This window comes from Epinephelus fuscoguttatus, linkage group LG7 (genome assembly GCF_011397635.1).
Source record: "Epinephelus fuscoguttatus linkage group LG7, E.fuscoguttatus.final_Chr_v1".
Lineage (NCBI taxonomy): Eukaryota > Metazoa > Chordata > Actinopteri > Perciformes > Serranidae > Epinephelus > Epinephelus fuscoguttatus.
The window spans coordinates 25,746,633-25,765,731 of record NC_064758.1 but is presented as its reverse complement, the minus strand read 5'-3'; the positions used below and the strand labels follow the sequence as shown (position 1 = coordinate 25,765,731).

Genomic DNA, 19,099 nt, shown 5'->3' with positions numbered 1-19,099 from the left:
TGTGTCTGCATGTGGCTCCACTTTTACTCTTTTTTTTTTTCAGTGATGCACACTGTCCAAGAAAAGTAGATGTCAGATATTGAGTCAGAGAGGAAAAGGGTGCCAGTGCAGTTTAGCTGAATGCTAAAACCGTCTACATGTGTCCCACATACCTGTCAGACAATAGATACAATAACACATATATGAGTTTAATGTCACCATGCACGTCCTTTCTCTTTGATGTATCAACGCTCGATGGCACTTCAAGGCTCCCATTCCTGTCCAAGACACTGAAACACAGTTCCAGTAACCACAGGCTTTAAGTTTGGCATATCCTATATCTCTCTGGGCTTTTTATCTGCTTTATAGCTGAGAATTTGCACGTCTTCAGTCGTGCTCAATGTTCCATGTGGTTAAAACCTCTACGTCGACTCTTGGCACAATACTGGTACCAGAGTTGTTTTTTATTTGCAAGGGCAACCCTGAGACAAAGCAGAGACACGACTACACTGTAACCTTAGCCTTTTCCCTGTTGTCGCACATTGTCCTACAGTTAGTCGAACAGTGATTCATCATAATGGGAAGATTGAATCCTTGTGGTGTTTGTGAGAGGAATCCAAGATAAATAACATTTTAGCTGAGAGCGAAATTTCGGCAGTAATTGCATTTGGAAGGGGGAGATGCGTAGCAAACTGTAAAGTGAAACAATGCAGCTCTTTGTACACCAATGAATATCAGTGTTTCGCTTTTTTGTTTGTTTAATAATGTGGTTTCTAACACGTTCCCGGAAAGCAAAACAAAACAAGAAAAAACTGCCTGCTTGGTAATACGCATGTTTCTGGAGATGTTCATGAACAGGTGGGACTCATGTAGTCCTTGCATTTTGAAAAGTATTAAAATGTATTTAGTAGAAAACCACTGCAGCAATATGAGTGAACCCAGTCTTGGCTTGAAGCAATATGGGTTTATGTCACCAGGCATATTCACATTACAGCAGAAAAATCAAGGGTTAGTCAGCACAGTATTTTTCATTCTGGTGCTCTGTGCTGTACTCAACAGTGCCATTTTAGCTACAATGCTAATGTTGCTAGCAGCGGATTGCTTTGTATTCGAGATCTAAACAGCGTTTTTGTAACTTTTGTTTGCCGTTGATATGAGGCCAGTTATGTTTATTGTACAGTTCTGCAAATTCAGAATCACAAGTAGCATGTTTTTTTTTGTCTGTTCAATAAATACATTTGCACTCAAACTTAAATTTGAATTGTGCATTGCAGAGCCTTTGGAACACATCACATAAGCAATAATGAAGGGGCCGTACAGCGGCTAGGTCTAAATTTAAAGCCGCAGAGGGGCTGCATAGACAGGTTACTTACTAACTGACACGCTCGCCTGACCGTACCGACCGCTGTTCCTCAGGTGAAAACAAAGAGTCCACTTCTTCTTTGTCTTTTGATGAATCATTTGCATCAAAAGACAAGCTGCAGCTAATGATTATGTTCATTATCGACTAATCTGTTGATCATTTCTTCGATTAGTCGCCTAATCATTTTATCGAAAAATGTCTTAAAATGTCGAAAAATGTCGGTCTGTCTCTCCCAAACCCCAAACTTATGTCATCTAATGTCTTGTTTCATACTCACGCCAAAGGGTTTTAGTTCACTGTCATGGGGGAATGTGTAAAGCTGCTGATATATGAACATAAGAAGCTGCAGTAAGAGTATTTTGGGGTAGTTTTATAGTATTTTTCTATGAAAAATGACTCAAACAGATTAGTCGACTACTAAAATAGTCACAGATTATTTTTATAGTCGATTAGTTATCGATTAGTCGATTAATCGTTGCAGCCCTCCATCAGTTATTTATCACAGCCGTAGTCTTCAATGAAAACGTGCAAACTTCCAAGAGTCTGTGTCCATGAATCATTCAAAGGTACAAATTTTCAGCATTACATTGAGCAGACTTGATGTGGCCTGGCGTTGCAGTCAAAAAACAATGTGTGCGCCACCGTCTGGCAGCACCTGTCCCTCAGTGAATGGTTCCTACCAATATTGACAGACACCCATGACAATACAATGACCCCTACAGGACAAGTTAGCATCCCACATATACATTTTACTCTGGGGATGCCGTGTTCTGCAATACTGTGAGCATATGTTCATACTGCCGCTGTCACTCTTAAACTTTACTTTCCAAAGTCCCTTACAGACAGTTGGCCTCATTCACCAATACTTCCTACGTTCATGACGTGTTCTTAAATCACTGACTTGTTTGTAGCTGTGTTCTTATCATGATGAATCCCCTCGTCCTCTAAATTGAAAGCATGTGCCAATTGAACCTAATTAGCATAGGTAAACGCACCACATCCACGCCATGGCATGAGACTGCAGGGCTGTGTGCACACACAGAAATTGAAAAGAAATGTTGAGATAGTTATATTTAAGATAAATAAAATTAAGTGTTTGATGCTCAGAATGTTTTTGCAGAGGAGGCCCAAACCTCCCACTTCATGTGTGTCACGCCCAGTGTTGAAATAAAACCTATGCCCTTGGTTCTGAAGCAAAGAGGTACTCCTGCAGGAGGTGAGCGCCAAACTCTCATATATTTAGTAGTGTCAGTAGTGGATATAAAGTAACATAAAAAATGATGCATGGCTTAGTGAACACTCTCTGGAGAAGATAGTGTGATGGTATTTTCAATGTCCTTATTATGAACTCCCGGCTGCTGTCTTGAACCCCAGAAGAGCTCCAGGCACGAGATTATTTTGGCAATATGGCAAAACCGCAGCCAGAGCACTGTGCGAGCACTGTGGCTGTGTTAGTGAAAAGTTTACTCTTCCCCTCTTCCCCCCCCCCCCTCCCTACAACCAGGCCCATCCCCAGTCAACCCACTCTCTCCCCGCGCTGGACCAGCAGACGTGGGAGGCCAGTCCTCCAGGCCTTGAAGTCAGGACGAACACAATGATTAACATGTTTTCCAGACCCCTAGTTTTTATGACCTTGACATTCAACAATCTTCTCATGACAAGTGGTTAATCTTTTGGCATGGCCGCAGTAATAACTCCCCTTTCCTGGTGAGAATCTAACATCCCAGAGCGGAGCACTGAGAGGAGGAGGCCCAGAGGCAAGAATGCCTGTCTGGCCACAGAGAGAGATGCAGACAGAGGGATGGAGAGGAAGGAATCGGAGACACCAAGGGATGGGGAGAGGCAATAAGTAATGGAGGGCGGGATACAGATGGGCAATGAGATGTCTTGGGATTTTAGCAAATAAAGGAGCATGTGATACAGAGAAGCAAAGAAAGGAAGTACAATGTTTTGGGGGAGCAGACACAGAGACAAAGAGGAGTTCAAGGACAGGGGAGGGGGGAGGAATTAAGGCCACAGGGAGATGCAAAGAGCTGAGGAGTTTCTGTATCTTTCCTCCCAATAGCTTTAACAGAAAATATAATTTCACTGTTTTGTGCTCCAGCAGACAGAAACCAACTGTCAGAGGTGTTGGAGCTCATGTTGCTTATTTACTCTCAGGGCACCTTCCAGAGCAGGACCTAAAAAATGTTTACAGAGGTTCAGTCATGTTGATACGAACCACATCTATATCAGCATGTATATGACTGAAGTCGCTCACACTGATGAGGTGAAACAAATATCAGTGGTGTTTTTGATAAAGATCACTGACTAATGTTAGAATGACTCATTCAGTCCATCATCTGAAGGTTGATTTGACTCATCTCGCAATCTCATATCTGTGCTTTTGAATGCGTATTTCACAGCTCTTAATCCTGACAGAATCAAGCATATAGATTTGCATGTGACACTCTGACTGCACGCTGTCAAAGCAGCAACACAACGTGCTCGTCAGTGAGTCACCCAGGTAAATTTTCTACGGCACATAAAGTGAAACGTGGGCGTAGATAGACAGATGTGCTCACTCAGACACCCAAGTTTTTCCATTACGCCCCACTTGTGTCTGATGCCATGAGCATGGGTGTGGGCCCATCGACGCACATTGGGTATATGTTGCGTCAGACATTAAGATATGCGTGTTCGTAATTCTTCTAATGAAGGTATGCGCTACACAATAAGCATATAAATAGCCTGTTCTTCCCATCTGAAGGCTAGCTGGGGAGGAGAGCTAAACAATGAGAAAGAGATCCTGTTATGACAATGAGCTAATTTTGACAATAGGTGTAAATGGCATCAGAGAGGCTGCTGCAGCACAGGGAAAGTGCTCGAGCTGCCATCTAATGTCGGCTTTGCCGTCCAGTTTAAATTGGCGTAACGTGGAATTGATTTGTTAAATTTAACTCAATTTACTTTCGGCCCGCTTGTTTGGGTCGAAGAGTCAGCCAGCCAACGCGGCACCTCTGAAGCATGAAGAGATTAAGTATCTTGCGACAGGATACTGAAGCAAAATAGGTAAAGACCTCACTCGTGTGACGACATCCTGCTGCTATGCAAGTCCTTCAAGAGCCATCAAGCATAACTGACAGCCTCTTTGCAGGCACCTCACATCCTTATTTTGTTATTTGATTTTTTTTTTTTTTTTTTTTGGTCAGGCGAGTGGCATGGCTCAGTGAATAGCAATATTGGTCGGTTGAAACCAGAAGATCGCAATTACTCTTGCTTGGATAGGTATTAAATTTTATGCAGAAAATTATGATCTTCCAAGAATTCAACATCCTGCAATCCATCTTTCCTGTAGAGCCACTAGCAGACTGAAGTTTTCTCTTATTGTGTAAAATATCTTAACATCTATCTACCAGTACTTTAATTCATAACCATATATCTGCAAAACGAATGACACTCACACTTTTTTCCTGTGTTTTTTAAATCTGTCATCCAATAAAAACCTTGTCAATCGTGTGCATTGATGCATTTTATTGTTCTACTCATTGCAAAAATCCGCCAACATAAGACAAAACATAAAGACACATCTGCTTCCTTGCTTCCTTCCCTGGCTGTTGCCACACCCTGGCCGTGTTTGGCATTCATCTACCTGAAGCGTCTGAGCTGTCTGTTGCCTCTCTCCACACTGTTGCTCTCTGTTTCTGTCTGTGTGAGGTCCTCCTTCGTGATTACATCTTCCTCCTCCTCATCATCATCATCATCATCATCATCATCATCCACCTTGATATCACTATCTGATCTGTTAGTCAGTTTTGAAATTCCTTTCTCTTGTTGCAGATGTGTCCCGTCATCACGCTTTCTTCACCGCGTCTCGGTCGAACAGCTCTCTAAAGGCTTTTGACGGGCGCGAAAAACACAGATAATCGAACCTGTTCCAAAAACTTAAATGACGGACTTAGGTTTTGGGGTCATTGCGTAACGTGACACAGTGTGAGTGTGTATTTATTTTCAACCATGCGGCAATTTTGGGTGAAAAATATGGACTTGCAATGGTTTTTGGCATGCTAATATCTTAGCACTAATGCTATCATGGTAACATCAATTATCATTGATATCTAAACATCAGAAACTAGCATCACTGAAACCCCTTTGTTAAACTGTTAAACTATGTTCTTTATTCAATCATATAACACAGACCAGCACAATCCACCCTGCTGTACTATTATAGATGTCCTTGTCCGGACTGGGCTGAATCCTCCGAAGAGTATAAAAATGTGATCTTGTCGTCACTCCCAGCGTTTGTTTGATTACAGTCTCACCCCTCTCACTAAAGACCTGACCCGGCCATTTTCCATTCTGTGTGGTCTCCACATCGTTCTGTCATCTCTCTTTCTCTGCTCCTGTCTCTCTCTGCCTCCCTATCTCCCTCAGTCCATATCTCCCTCCCCCCCTCCAGCTGATGTCAACCACCTGTCTGCGTGGGACCTCCCAGGCCCATCCTCTGTCTGTTAGCAGCATGCCATGTTCAGCGTGTGAGCAGAGTTATGGTGAAAGAGATCGAGTGGCTACTTTCCAGCGCGTCTGCATGCGTGTTTGTGTCCGTGCGTATGTGACCTGCAGCGGGGGTTTGGATGAATTAATATTTACCGTGGAGCTTGATGCACGGGCTTAACAGAGAATCCAGTAGAGAGAAATGGCTTCCTAAGGTGTCATCCTCCCCAAAAACTCCTCATGACACGCCATTAATCCTCGAGGTTTAACTAAAACAAAACTTGACGACAGATCAAACAGATTTGCTTGAAGGCAGAGCTGCTTGTAAAGTCCTTCATGCCTCTGTATGTTTTTTTGTGGGGGGGGATCCTGTCTGGCTAAAACAGCCGTAAGAAGAATGACGCCTTATTCATTTCTGCTCATTGTGTAGGAGACCAATCTGTTATGACTAGCCAGTGGCTCATCCTCCTGCGTGCTGTGCATTCCCAAATCAGCATAATCCGAATAAGTGCATAGTAAGTGGCTTCTCTTGTATCCTTGGGGCTAAGGCGTGTGTGTGTGTGTGTGTGTGTGTGTATGTGAATGTGTGTGTTTGATGAGTATCCAATACAAACACATGTATACATATACATGCACACACATGCGCATTGCTCATACACATGTACAAACCACATTCCTCCTACACTGGCGTGGTTTATGTATCTATATCTCCCCTTCTTTCAGTAAAGCTAGTCTTTCTAAGTACACGAGAATCTCCAAGAACAGATGGCTTGACAAGATATTTCTCAGAAAGCATCTCACAGTAAATGCAAACTGTATCTGATTTAAGGCTTTGGAGTGAATATGAATATTTGAAGTATTCTTGTTCTGTTGATGGCAACGAGGGAGAGTTTCATGTTGGGACAAGCTATAGTCAACCTACCGTTCGGGATAAAGGGAAAGGAAAGGGAGAGTGAGACGGTGTCATCACTTGAATCCAAATGTACATACACACTCACACACACACACACACATATTAAAAGGGTTGTGGTGAAACACCAGATGTGTACTAAGTCAACAGATTAAGACCACAACACTGTTATTCTAGCTGCAAGAACAGCCCCGGTAATTTGGTGATTTATCGGCTACTGTGTGTTTGGGCTGCGTGCACATGCTTGAGAGAAAGCGTGAGCCATAACTGAAAGTCATAGAGGCATTTAATGTGGAATGAACAGGCATGTCTGCACATTTAGTTGTCATTTTTTTGGGAGCATATACAGTGCACACAGACGCACATGAGCGCAGACACTGAAACAGAAACGGGCAGACGCTGGCAAACATAACCCTTTGATGGAGCACCTGTGGAAATCAGATCTTCAACACAAAGACTGACTTGCATTAACAGTCCTGGATTCAGTTTTCAGTGTATAGAGAAGTCCAAACACAGGAGTGCATTATTCTTGATTCTTTTATACAGTGCTGAAAACCAGGTCCACATGGGGGGAAAAAGGTGCTGGGACAAAAGAATCTGCTCGTGTCTCACAACAATTCCGTCCAAATCCAGTAGGTTACAAATGTCAAACAAAGTTAGCTGTGATTTCTGTTGCATCAGTTTTCTCCCAAACATTGTGAGAAGTTGTTTGTAAAGGAAACGTCAACAAGAATTACTGCGGAAAGTAAACCTGGAGGTGACATCACGTTTCCGTATTTTCCACTCCGCTCCTGTGCCACATGGCTCAGGATCCTGACCTGCGGCGACCTCCAGATCCCAGTTTTCCTCCGCAAACACAGACGTAACCCCGATGCCCCAACTCTGACCTTTTACCTCTCCCACTGATTTCAGACAGAACACTTGAGCTGGCTCACTTTACACCAGATGTTCTTACCCTGGTCTGTGCGCTGACCTGTGCCAGACTGCAGCTCCAGTGACCCAGAGGAGAACCAAAGCACGGCCTGGTGTTATACATTGACCCGTGAATTATCATCTCCTCGTTTTTCCAAAACAGTAAAGCTTTGTTCTGGAACATCACCTATTTCACCTATGTTGAACTTTTTTATTTTCCCTACAAAGAACATATTAATCCAACTTTGTTTCACTCCATATTTCTCCCCTGGTCATCCTCACCACACAGCACCACACAGATAAATGCTAACATTTAAAGTGTGAAATAACACAAAATAATAGAAAACAAAAACTGGCTGTCAAGTTTGAAAATGTGCTCTGTGTCAAGCAGAATCACTTCACATTTCACACTGTGTGAGCTAAAATGCTTGACTGACATGATTGTAGCAGATAAAGCCTTAAATGCAGAGAGTACAGACACAAAATGAAACAAAAAATAAAGCAATATAATGAATAATAATATATAAGCCTGTGTTAGCGAGTCAGTTTTCTTGGACATGGGTTAAAAACCAAGTGGGATATTATTTTGGTACCTAGCTAAGACTCACTGCTGCTAAAAATGCTAAGGTCAGTGAGCTAGGAAGAGTCAAGGAAGGAAATATAGTGTCAAACCTGTAACTTTTTGGCGAAAAGAGAATTAGAGGATGATCAGGTCTGCAGATAATGCTCATGCAAGTTAAACTGTGAGAACTGTAACTGAGAATAAGTGTTCAAATGAACGGTAGTGGGGCTAAAGGCTGCTACCATCTGTATCTAACTGGTAAAAGACTGGAAGAAGATTGGTTCTTCACAAACTCATAATAGGAAATTTCTTTGTAATATTCTTCTTCTAGTGATTGATCTAGAGCTTAGATCGGGCCCAAAAAATCCAGCCCGACCCCACCCGAGCCCGTGCATGTTCTGTCCGAGCCCGGCCCGTCCCTTTAACCGTAATTACGAGCCCAAGCCCGGTTTAAACCTGACATTTTTTTTAAGGATACGAATGTGGACATTGAAAGCTGACTCTCGTCTTTCTTTCCATGGCAAGCCTTCGTCATGTGCCTCTTAAGTGTCGAGGTCCCTGTCTTTTTGTTGTCATATACCAGCATCGTGCTGCACTTGGTGCACTCGACGAAGCCGACACACACGCTGTCACCGTCAACAACTCACATGTGTGCGGCCAGTGGTGCCGTCAAGGTGGGGCCAAGTCTATTATGAGGAGCCCGACCCGTCCGAACCCGAGAATAGTGGCGGAAAAATTACGACCCAATCCGGCTATCAGTAGGTTCAGAGTAGGCTTATTTATTTCTGCAGCCTAGGTGTACTCACACAATGCCGTCTTTACTGCTGCTGTAAGATGGCTTTAATGGGGACTGGCGTGACGTTTACCTATACTTATTAATAACTGGCACAGGCTTTCAGTTTAGGAAGCCAAAACTATTCATCATTATAAGAACATTTGTTGGAATAACTGTGGTTTAAGAACACACCATGACTTGGACATGGACTTTTCTTTAGAGCCTGACCAACACTGGATTTTTGGGGCCAGTCAAAACTTTTGATATTGATGTTTCAGCTTATACTACAAATACATTAAATAGATATACAAAAACACACACTTTTTTTGCAGATTCTATAATGATAATGAGCTAATTTTCACAAAATAGATCAACACTTGTGACAAATATGTAATGGAGGCAGGAAATTTTGTAATTTAACAATAAATGGTACTATTAAAAATGACATCAGTCGCTGAAACAGCAAACTTCCTTTGTGATTTAATAATTTTAAATTATCCCAAGCATCTTTTTCTGCATTCAAGTTTGCAAAAAAACAAAAACAAAGTCATACTGGTGCATATCAGACAACGTATGCAATGCTTCCAATATATCTATGATTGACCAATATTGGCCAGTTTATCGGCTAGCTAATACATCAGTCGGGCTCTACTTTTCTTACTGTAGAACCTTTCTTAAAACCACATTTAAGAAAAACTTAAGAACACACTGGTGAATGAGGCGCATTGTGATAAGTTTGCCGTAAGCTTTTGTGATCTGATAAGACCTCAAACGTGTTTCTGTGTGTAGTCTGCAACAAATGACCTGGATGAAGTGTACTACACACAACATTAACAATGCAATTTACCATAACAACTAAACCATGTAACACAATTCCAGTCATAAATGGTTTAAATCACTTTTCCAGATAGTGCTGTCTATAGTAGGCTGCAAGGTATCATAGGAACAATTATGTTGTTTTACACTGCATTAATTGTTAAACTGTGTCAGATACTGTGTCAGCAAAATGGGTTTAAAAAATTGACATGATTTTCACTTTCACTGTTTTGACCCTTTTGTCGGTGCAGATCTGCTGTCTAGGGTGAAAATAACAAATGTATGGTCTAAAATAACCTGAAGAGTGTAGAGATAAAAAAGAACTTGCTAGTTGTCATCCTCATCCCTTACTTTTTCATATAGGTGTACTGCTGCGCTTCAACACACAAAATCCAGTACAGTGCATAAGAGCTTTACAACAGGGGTAACAAGAGCAACAATGTGTGCTATATACATTGTAGGCTTGTGTTTAGGTGAAAGGAAAAACACTGCAAGACCATTTAGATTATTTTTTTTTTTAATGATATTTGTGTTTAAGGGTTAGTGCAGTTGGTGTTAGGCCCTCAGGTTAAATAGCCATAGTTAAACTGACAGTCCAGGTGTGCTGCTGCAGCCTCTCCCCTGCCCAGGTGTCCTATACAACTCTGCAGTCTAGACAGCTCACACCATTCCATCCTTTATGTGTTTAGGGGGTGGATCTGCTTTCTGTCATAATCTGAGTGAGTGCAGTTTCATACATTTGCACGCCTGTTGAGATTATGGCATTATATTTCATCTCAGCCCTGAGAACAGCAAACAACACCATCGACTCCAAATACATCTTGAAATCTGACAGTGATGTGTTGACTATTGAGCTGTTTCAGATATTTGCAAATATGACAAAGATAAATTGTGAGAGACGGAACTGAATGTCTCTGAATTCACAAATGAATGCAGCATTTCCAGTAAAAACTCAGTAGTTACGTCTTATTTTAGTTGGATCTACTTTACTTCACACCACAAATCACAGGGTCCACTGATGCAATACCGGCTTAACTGTACCCAATACTAACGGGTTGTTTTGACCCTGTGTTGGTGTCATTTTTATATATTGCGGTTGGGTTACTTATCCAAATTTAAATATGGTTATTTTCACCCATTGTTAGACACACCAAGCTCAAATTAAAACTGATGCATTGTTATGCCTGCCATGCACAAGAAGACTTTGCAATGACTTTTGTAAGACTACAGTCTGACACTGTCTCACATCTAAAGGCAATGTGTTTTGCAAAGATTAGGAGTCGCTGACTTCAAAAAGAAAAAAATCTGGACAGAAATCGCTGCAGCCCCCATAATGCCAGCTGCAACATGATCTCATCTATACTCATATTTTGCTGCTTAGGCAGAAGTCCTGATGTTACTTACATGACACCGTGGCAGCCTTTGGCATTGTATCTTGACATAGAAGGAGATGGTGGTAAGAAGGGGTCAGTGGTTAGGTTTAGGCAACAAAACTACTAGGTTATGGTTATTGTAAATGTCACCAAAAAGCACACTGTGATCTCAGTGGCACAAACACGGCTGGAAATGTGGTGGTGTGTCCCTACATAACACCATGCTTTGGATGGCACAAATGTCACTGCCAATGTTGTTGTTGCTTGATCTTGAACAACTGTCTCCTAGGTCAAAGTCTGGTTTTGTTGGACCCATCCACCTCCACCCAATCTGAGCAGACTTTCACGCTCTTTAAATTGCTCTGAGTGTCTAATATTGATACATATGGGTTTACATTGGAGTTGGTGGAAAGCCTGCTGCGTCTCACACACTTGACTGCCGAACCAGTGTGTTTTGACGCTTTTGACGAAACCAGGCTAACTGGTGAGCAATTTTTTTTTCCTAGGATGGCGAAGGCATATCTCGCCCTACTCTGCTTTATTCTGTCTCTGATTGGCTTACCCTAATACTCTTATCCCAACACTAACTGATCTCACTCCTCATGTCTAAACCTAATGAACCCAACCAATGAAGGCAACCAGTACCAACCAATCAGAGGGAGAGTAGGGTAGGTCACTTGGTGCTTGCCTCTGTGTGCCTACTGTCTACCTGGTTTTCTGCTTCCTGTTCGCTGCTGGTGAGAGTGCACCTTTTAGTTAATGACAATGTTAATGTCATTGAACGTCACTACTTGAGCCAAGACTAAAAAATTAAAATAATATTAAACATGTTTGATTTTATTGGAACGTCAAGACAAAATAGACTTATTTGAGACAGCTCAGACTGAGTTTTATGACCATCTTACACCAAATGATCAAGATCATGGCAGCGTGCATCAACTCTCATAATTTTATATGGACACTGGAAATTTGTCTGCGACTATGGCAAATGTTGTACAAAACAATGTGCATCTGACATTCACGACTGCAAAGGATATATGTTATTAAAAATTATTGAGAAATGGTGACCTGTAAGATTTTAACAGCCATTACATATTCTAGTTTGGGTAAATAACCCCACTGTAACATAAACATCATCTTTGGCGGTTTTCTCCAAATGGCTGCCAGCCATATTTAACCCAGTGTCGTGTTGGAGCTGAAAACTAATGCACAATTCAAGTAGTTCAATATTTGTTCCATTGTAAGTAGACTTTGTGTACCTAATTTTACAGTGTTTCCCCCTTATATCTCTCTCTCTCTCTCACTCATACGCTCATGCATACATACACATACGTGCACACACACGCATACATGGACACACGGGTGCTAACGTAGGGAAAGCTGTAATTCAGCTTCAAAGGGAAACCTGAGAGGGGTCATGAATAATCACAGACATCTTTGTCTGCAGGGGAAAACAGCACTGTCCATCTGCCCTCCATACACATTTACACACACACACACACACACACACACACTAGTTTGTTTGGCTTAAGCTGTTTTAGCATTGCCATTGGGCACTCTTCCAGGTTTGAAGAATATATTAAGAGGACCATTTCCATTTTAAACTCCAAACAAAGTTGCATATCATCCCTTTTTGCAATTAAATATCATGTAAGTTGAAATGTATTAACATTGCAATAGAATAAAGGGGGGAAATGCCAATCAAGCTATATCACAGATATCCTTTTAGTCTGATTTACGGACAGTTGAGCCAAGACACATTGTAAACAGACAGACTCAAATGTAGATTACAGGCCAAGGGACAGGAAGTTGGCTAAATTTTTTTTTTGTTGTTGAAAAGCTGACTACCTATCTATCCTGCAAGATGATGTCAGAACGTGCACTTCCCCTTGGTCGCTGATACTACTACTACACTACTGTGTTGACTTGCTGTATACTTGGTGTGGTTTACTATTCATTTTTCTGTCGGTGTTTCCGGCTGTTTTCTCGTTGTCAGTCAGTGTCACTGTCGCCACGATGAGAGAAACTTTGATTGGCGTTATGCAAGACTATTCTACGTCAGCACGGATTGCTTAATTGTAAGTGCAAAGCCAGTGGGTGCCTTCACGAGACCAACTAATATGTAATTTTCTCCCTTTTATTCTTTTTGTTCCAATACTATTACGAGTATCGCATAACACCTGGATAAAATCCTGGAAATGAATTATCCTTTGCTGCTCTAAAACAGGAGCTTACACAGGAAGTTGTGCAACCACTGACAACTATTGTTTTAGAGCCACAATGAAGAATTGATTTCTGATGAATGGTGTAATGTTAGCCATTTCACTGTCAGCAATTTCTATGGCATTCATTGTCTGTATGTGTTTTTTCATGTTCTAAGAAGGATTTAACCTGAGCCATGCCATATGACAATGACAGCAACCATTTCACATCTACTCAGGGTTGGTAGTAAACACTTTTTTTTTTTTTTTTTTTTTTTTTTTGATGTTTTTTATTTATTTAGTTTGTACTTGGTATGGGTCAATACTCAAGTTTAAGTATTGGAACTGGTATCAGAAAGGAAACAACTTGCTAATTCAGGCAGATCTTTTTCTTTCCTCAAAAGAGGCCACGTGACAGAATTTATAAAGCTGTTTTAGGAATCCACAAAGATACAAGCATTTTAATTTCTGTTAAATTTCAAAAGATGTATAAAGATGTATATAAAGATGTATAATATGCTCTGAGTTATCCAGTGTTAACTTAACCACACAGACAAAGTGCAGTATCTCCTGGGATGTCATGTAAGATATATGGCCAGACTGCTGCAGCTTTCTCTTTCCACTTCCTCTGCGGACCAACAGAGAGGTGATGAAAACACAGTCGGCTCCCCTCTGGCACACACTGGCAGCAAAATTGAGGCTCGTAAACAATTTAGAACATTTATTTTTGAACTGGACAGAGCACCTTTCTCTCGGGGGAGCTTTACTCGCTGGCTTAGACTGAGTTGTTTTCTTATCCCACACAGATGTACACACACACAGTGTTGTAGGAGCAGACAGTGTACAGATGTGTGTGTGTGTGTGTGTGTGTGTTTGTGTCTGTTACTACCATTTGGTTTTCAGGAATTTCTTTTAAAAACCATGACCCAACAACACCTTTTCACTCCTTCAGACTCAAATGAAATTGACACAACACAACAGGTCCAACGTGGCTGACTAACTCACTGCACCTATGGGACACTGTCGAAGGCTTCAGTGTGTGATGTTTGTTTGTGTGTGTAAATGTTGGTCCGCAGTGACATTCCTCCCCTGTCAAAGCCCGAAAGGAATTCCCTGGTAGGAGTGGCATGAGGCATGAGGTCTGTGTTTAGCGCACACGTTTGCACACACACACACACACACACACACACACACACAAATATACATATGAGTGTAAAACATTGATCAGCTGGACACCCCGTACAAGCTCCAGGCCCCACCCAGACATAAGGATAACCTCAGCAACATGCTTCATGTCGGACATTGGAGCTCATCAGAATCTACAAGTCCTTTAAGGGTTGTGTAACATGAGCGGAGAGAAAGACAGAAAGAAAAAGAGGGAGAGAGAGAGAGAGAGAGAAAAAAGGGAGAGGAAGAATGAAGGTAACCTGATGTCCCAGGAGTTTTCTGAACAGTGAACTGGTTCCCATTGAAGTTTGGAGAACCCCATTTTTTTCTAATCCTCACCTCTATTCTCTGTTTCTCTCTACACCGTCTCCTCTTCCAGTCCCTCTCTCCATCTGTGTATACCTGGAAAATTAGTCTGACTGAAAATTATTGAAAGAACTGAGCCAACACAAACTTTATCACCCAACTAAACTTTTCCTGCGTGTGCTAGTCAGCTGGAATTTTCACCCCCCACTGGAGGACTTAACTGGCTGCTGCTCAGCTCAATCTCAATTCACAGGCTCCACTTTCACTTAATGACAGGTATGAAGAAAACTTCTAAGAGAGACTCTTCTCCTCCCTCTTCTTGCACTCCATTTCTCTGCCCTATATGCACACACATGCCCACACATAAACACCACGTTTAATTAGTTTTAACAAGAACAAGGTAGGACTCACCACCCTGTTACTGCTCCTTCTCAGCTCTCCCCAGTGAGTGAAAACTTCCTGATGGACTCTGCTATATTCCACCTCACTCTCTCCAGGCTGAGGGCAGAATTATCCCAATCTCCAAATCCCGCTCTTGCTTTTAAAGCTGTGAATCCAGGTCTCGGGCCATCCGCTTCTGTCTGTCTCCCTCCCACACTCTTTGAGAAATGGATTGTTCTAAAACTTTAGTAAGAGGAGTCCCAAAGCTGCTCCCTCCCTCCTGTGTGGTTCACCGCAGGTCCTAGTGCCTACCCGCTCCACGTGCGCCGTCACAAAAAAGCAAAAAAAAAAAAAAAAAAAAGCACAGCTGCTCATAATTTGCACCTGGCTGCTGTTACTCATACTCTCTTTCCACTCACTGTTTCATCCATGTTTGTCCCTTTTGCGTAAATCTATGGAAATAAACTTTCACCCGGTGATGATTCAACTACTTTTCATTTGAGAGTTCCTTGACGTCACCCAAAGGAGAGGTCAGGGCTGCAGTGAAAGCTTTCCAAGATTGTCACTGTTGTTCCACACCTGAGTCATATCTAGCCTGGCATAGAAATCCTTGGATGTGGACTTGGTGGTGCAACGTGCCTCGGCCATGCGTGTGGCGAAACCACCAATGTCCTTGGTCGACCATTTCAGAAATGTGATACACTGCGATTTTCTAAGAGCTGATATTGCTAATACGCAGTGTTTTGCTGTTCATACTGTAAATGTGCGCATTCCAATGAAATTCACGGAATTGCAAGAATAGAGCATTGATGGTCTATTGCAACTAGGAATTCATCCCTGCTACTTGTCAATTGCGAATGGAGAGAAAATGGGAAATGGAGCAACAAGCGCAGTCAAAGCGTGCAGCCATGATATCCCCTCACCCTGGGCAGAGCTCAGCCACACCCTGCATTCAGCAGGGCCTCCAGGCTCCAGTATCACAACAGTCCCTCTCTGACATTTCTCTCCCTCTCTTGTTTATGCATCTTTATTTTCCTGTCTCTCCGTCTTGCCTTCTCACCCTCTTTCTGCCTCTGTGCGTTTCTCTCTTTCACAGCTTCTCTCTGACCTGAACCGTATCGTTGTCAGAGCCCCTGGCGCTGAGCAGACAGACATCCCACCCTTCTGCTCCGACAGACAGAGAGGAGGGGAGGAAAAAAAAAGAGAAAAATGAGAGAAAGGAAGGATTGTGTGTCAGTGTCATCCCTTTCTCCTACTCTTGGGAAAACAGAAATTCTTTGACTTCGAGTTGAGCTGCTGTTTCGGTGTTAATGAGAAAACTTTACTGGGTGCAAATGGGCCTTGGAAGAAATAACACAGGTGAAAACTTGAGAGGGGTCTCTCTGTCTGCTCAAGAATTTTGACCCCCACTGATGAGCTCTAACCCGAGTGGCTTTTCCCTAAAGCTGGCATGGCTCTTTTTCAAGTTGTGTGACATTTTCTGTGTCTGTGTGTGTGTGTACAAGCTTGTGTCACTGTCAAAACTGCACCAGCCCTTGTTATCCAGGCTGCGTCTGAAAGGGGAAACCCCCCAGACAGTGAACTCTGACCCTGCCCCCCACTCTGGGTTGGTTAAGGGTGAGAAAGACTGAGGAGGGGTGAGCACTTTGGGCGAGGAGGGTGGAGAGAAGGTCAAGAGTGCACCGATATCCTCATATTTCAGGCATTTTGATGCCGGCACTGATGTGGAGGATCCGTGTGCACAAGTTTGACCTTGTTTCAGGCTCAGACCTAAATGCAGGTGATTTTAAAAACGGTATTGTTGATCGGGTTTCTTATCCCTAGGCTAAGTTTTCATTTAAGAAGGTTTAGAATGAGCGTCTGAAAGTTGCTGAACCTTTTTGTATTGTAGTTCTAACTTTTTGGTTTTACTTAGTGTTATTTATAACATATCAGTGAGATACAACTGTTAAGACGATGATTTTGCACCCTTCCCATCAACATAAAAACAAGGCTGTTTGTGGTTGTGTCAGGGTTTGGTGCTGTAAAGTGCTGTTAATCATTATTACAGTGCATGTGTGTGTGTGTGTGTGTGTGTGTGTGTGTGTGTGTGTGTGTGTGTGTTATAATAACTGGGATGAGTCACAATCCAGCCATAATGTGTGGTCTTCAATTTACAGCTCTATAAATTCCACTGAATGCCTGCAAAGACTTGACGTCTTGTTCGTATACTACCACACAGTGCATAATTATCGCAATGCATTCTGCACAATACCACATCATCTTCATCTTTTGCATGGTTCAGAACAGTATGTGAGTTAAATCCTTTCTGATATGCAGCCGTAGGGCACCGGTGCAGCGCACCCGTATGAAACTCCTCATCCAAATCCAAATACCCACACTGTTTTCTAAGCACTTAACAACATGCCAGTCCTTAGCCATGCTCGATATGTATCTCAGTGATATCTCAGGGAAGGGGTTGGACAGACTTCTCCCTGGCACAAGGTGCTGTACAGGCCTGCTGAAACAGACACACACACACTTGTATTAAAGCACACGTTCCAATTCATCTCAGTCATTCAGGGAATGATGTCATACTCTGAATTTGAGCGTCACGCGTTTGTGTTTATTAAGATCCTCAGTCGTCCAGGTGATAGGACATCAAGTAGGGCTTCATGATTTGAAGACAATCCAATACTGAGGTATTTACTCAAAAATATTGTGGTATCAATATTTTATGGTTGACTATTGATAGTTTGATACTACTATTGATAAATAATCATTAGTAATGAGGAAACAAATGGATGGAGGCAAATAATAGAGCAGCTAGCACAGTCTGGTTGTTTAGAAAATTACATCACTTTATTGTAGTACATCCTTTACACTTAACATATGACAATATCCAAAGTCTAAGATGATGTCTAGTCTCATATCATGAAATTGAAATAGTAAAATTGTCCAGCCATTAGGGTAAAAAAAACAACAGCAATTGTCTCACTTACCTAGTGGTATCTAGCCATGCAGATAGTTTTGGTTTTGTGTGTCAGGGTTTTAACCATATCTGCCTACGACATTTAGGTTTAGGGTGTTTGAAAAAGTAGTTCCTATATGAAACCTGTTGACAGTGTCTTTTGTGACTTTACTTTAGCACCACAATAGCATTTAATTCAACATCTGCAAAACAGGCGGTTCAAAACTTGAGCAAATAAAGTGTCTGTATAATAAGATACAGCTAGAGGTAAAAGATAAATGTGTGTGTGTGTGTGTGTGTGTGTGTGTGTGTGTGTGTGTGTGTGTGTTCTTCCACAGTGTCATGACTCATCAGCTATTGGTCTGACGATGATAAGCCTCTGGGGGCGACAGACAATATTTCAGGAAATCCGGTGTTGCATGCGGATATCCGGGTCAAGACTTCCTCTACCATGTGTTGGCCATTACGACTAATCTCTATAAACTGGTATCTCCATATGAATGCAGATAATTTGAAATGGTCGTATGTGACATTTAGAACATTAATATAGTAGCAAACCATTATTGGCTGTGTATATAGTGGAGTGATGGCGTCCTGAGCAGAGAATGAAGTCATCTCTTGCCATCTCTTGTGTGTTGTCATCCGAGCTTCTTTGTGGTTTGTTGAGGTCCGCTGATCCAGCCGTGCATGTATGTTTGTGCGTGTGTGTATCCCACTGGCTAGCTCGTCCTGCTGCTTTGCACTGGCGGTTACTGTTGATATCGAACAGCGTCATCATGGAGATTCCCACTGGTTAACACCTTTAGCTCTGTCAGCGCTGTTACCGTTGTTTATTAACACCATTAGCTGCTAGCGGCCAGCTCAGGCTCTTCCATGTTGAGAACAGTGTCAAGACAACTTAATCACATCGAGCCCCTTTAAGAAAAGCTAA

General features: G+C 42.1%; 1 protein-coding gene across 1 annotated transcript in view; it reads right to left on the bottom strand.

Annotated features, from left to right (window-relative positions):
* The window catches only part of LOC125892401 (nerve growth factor-like), a 28,936-nt gene extending 13,509 nt beyond the window's left edge, over positions 1 to 15,427 (bottom strand). Inside the window, exon 1 of the mRNA XM_049582401.1 lies at positions 15,249 to 15,427. The gene's annotated coding sequence lies outside the window, so the exon portion shown is untranslated. The remainder of the gene's footprint in view (positions 1 to 15,248) is intronic.
* Positions 15,428 to 19,099: the final 3,672 nt, after the last annotated feature.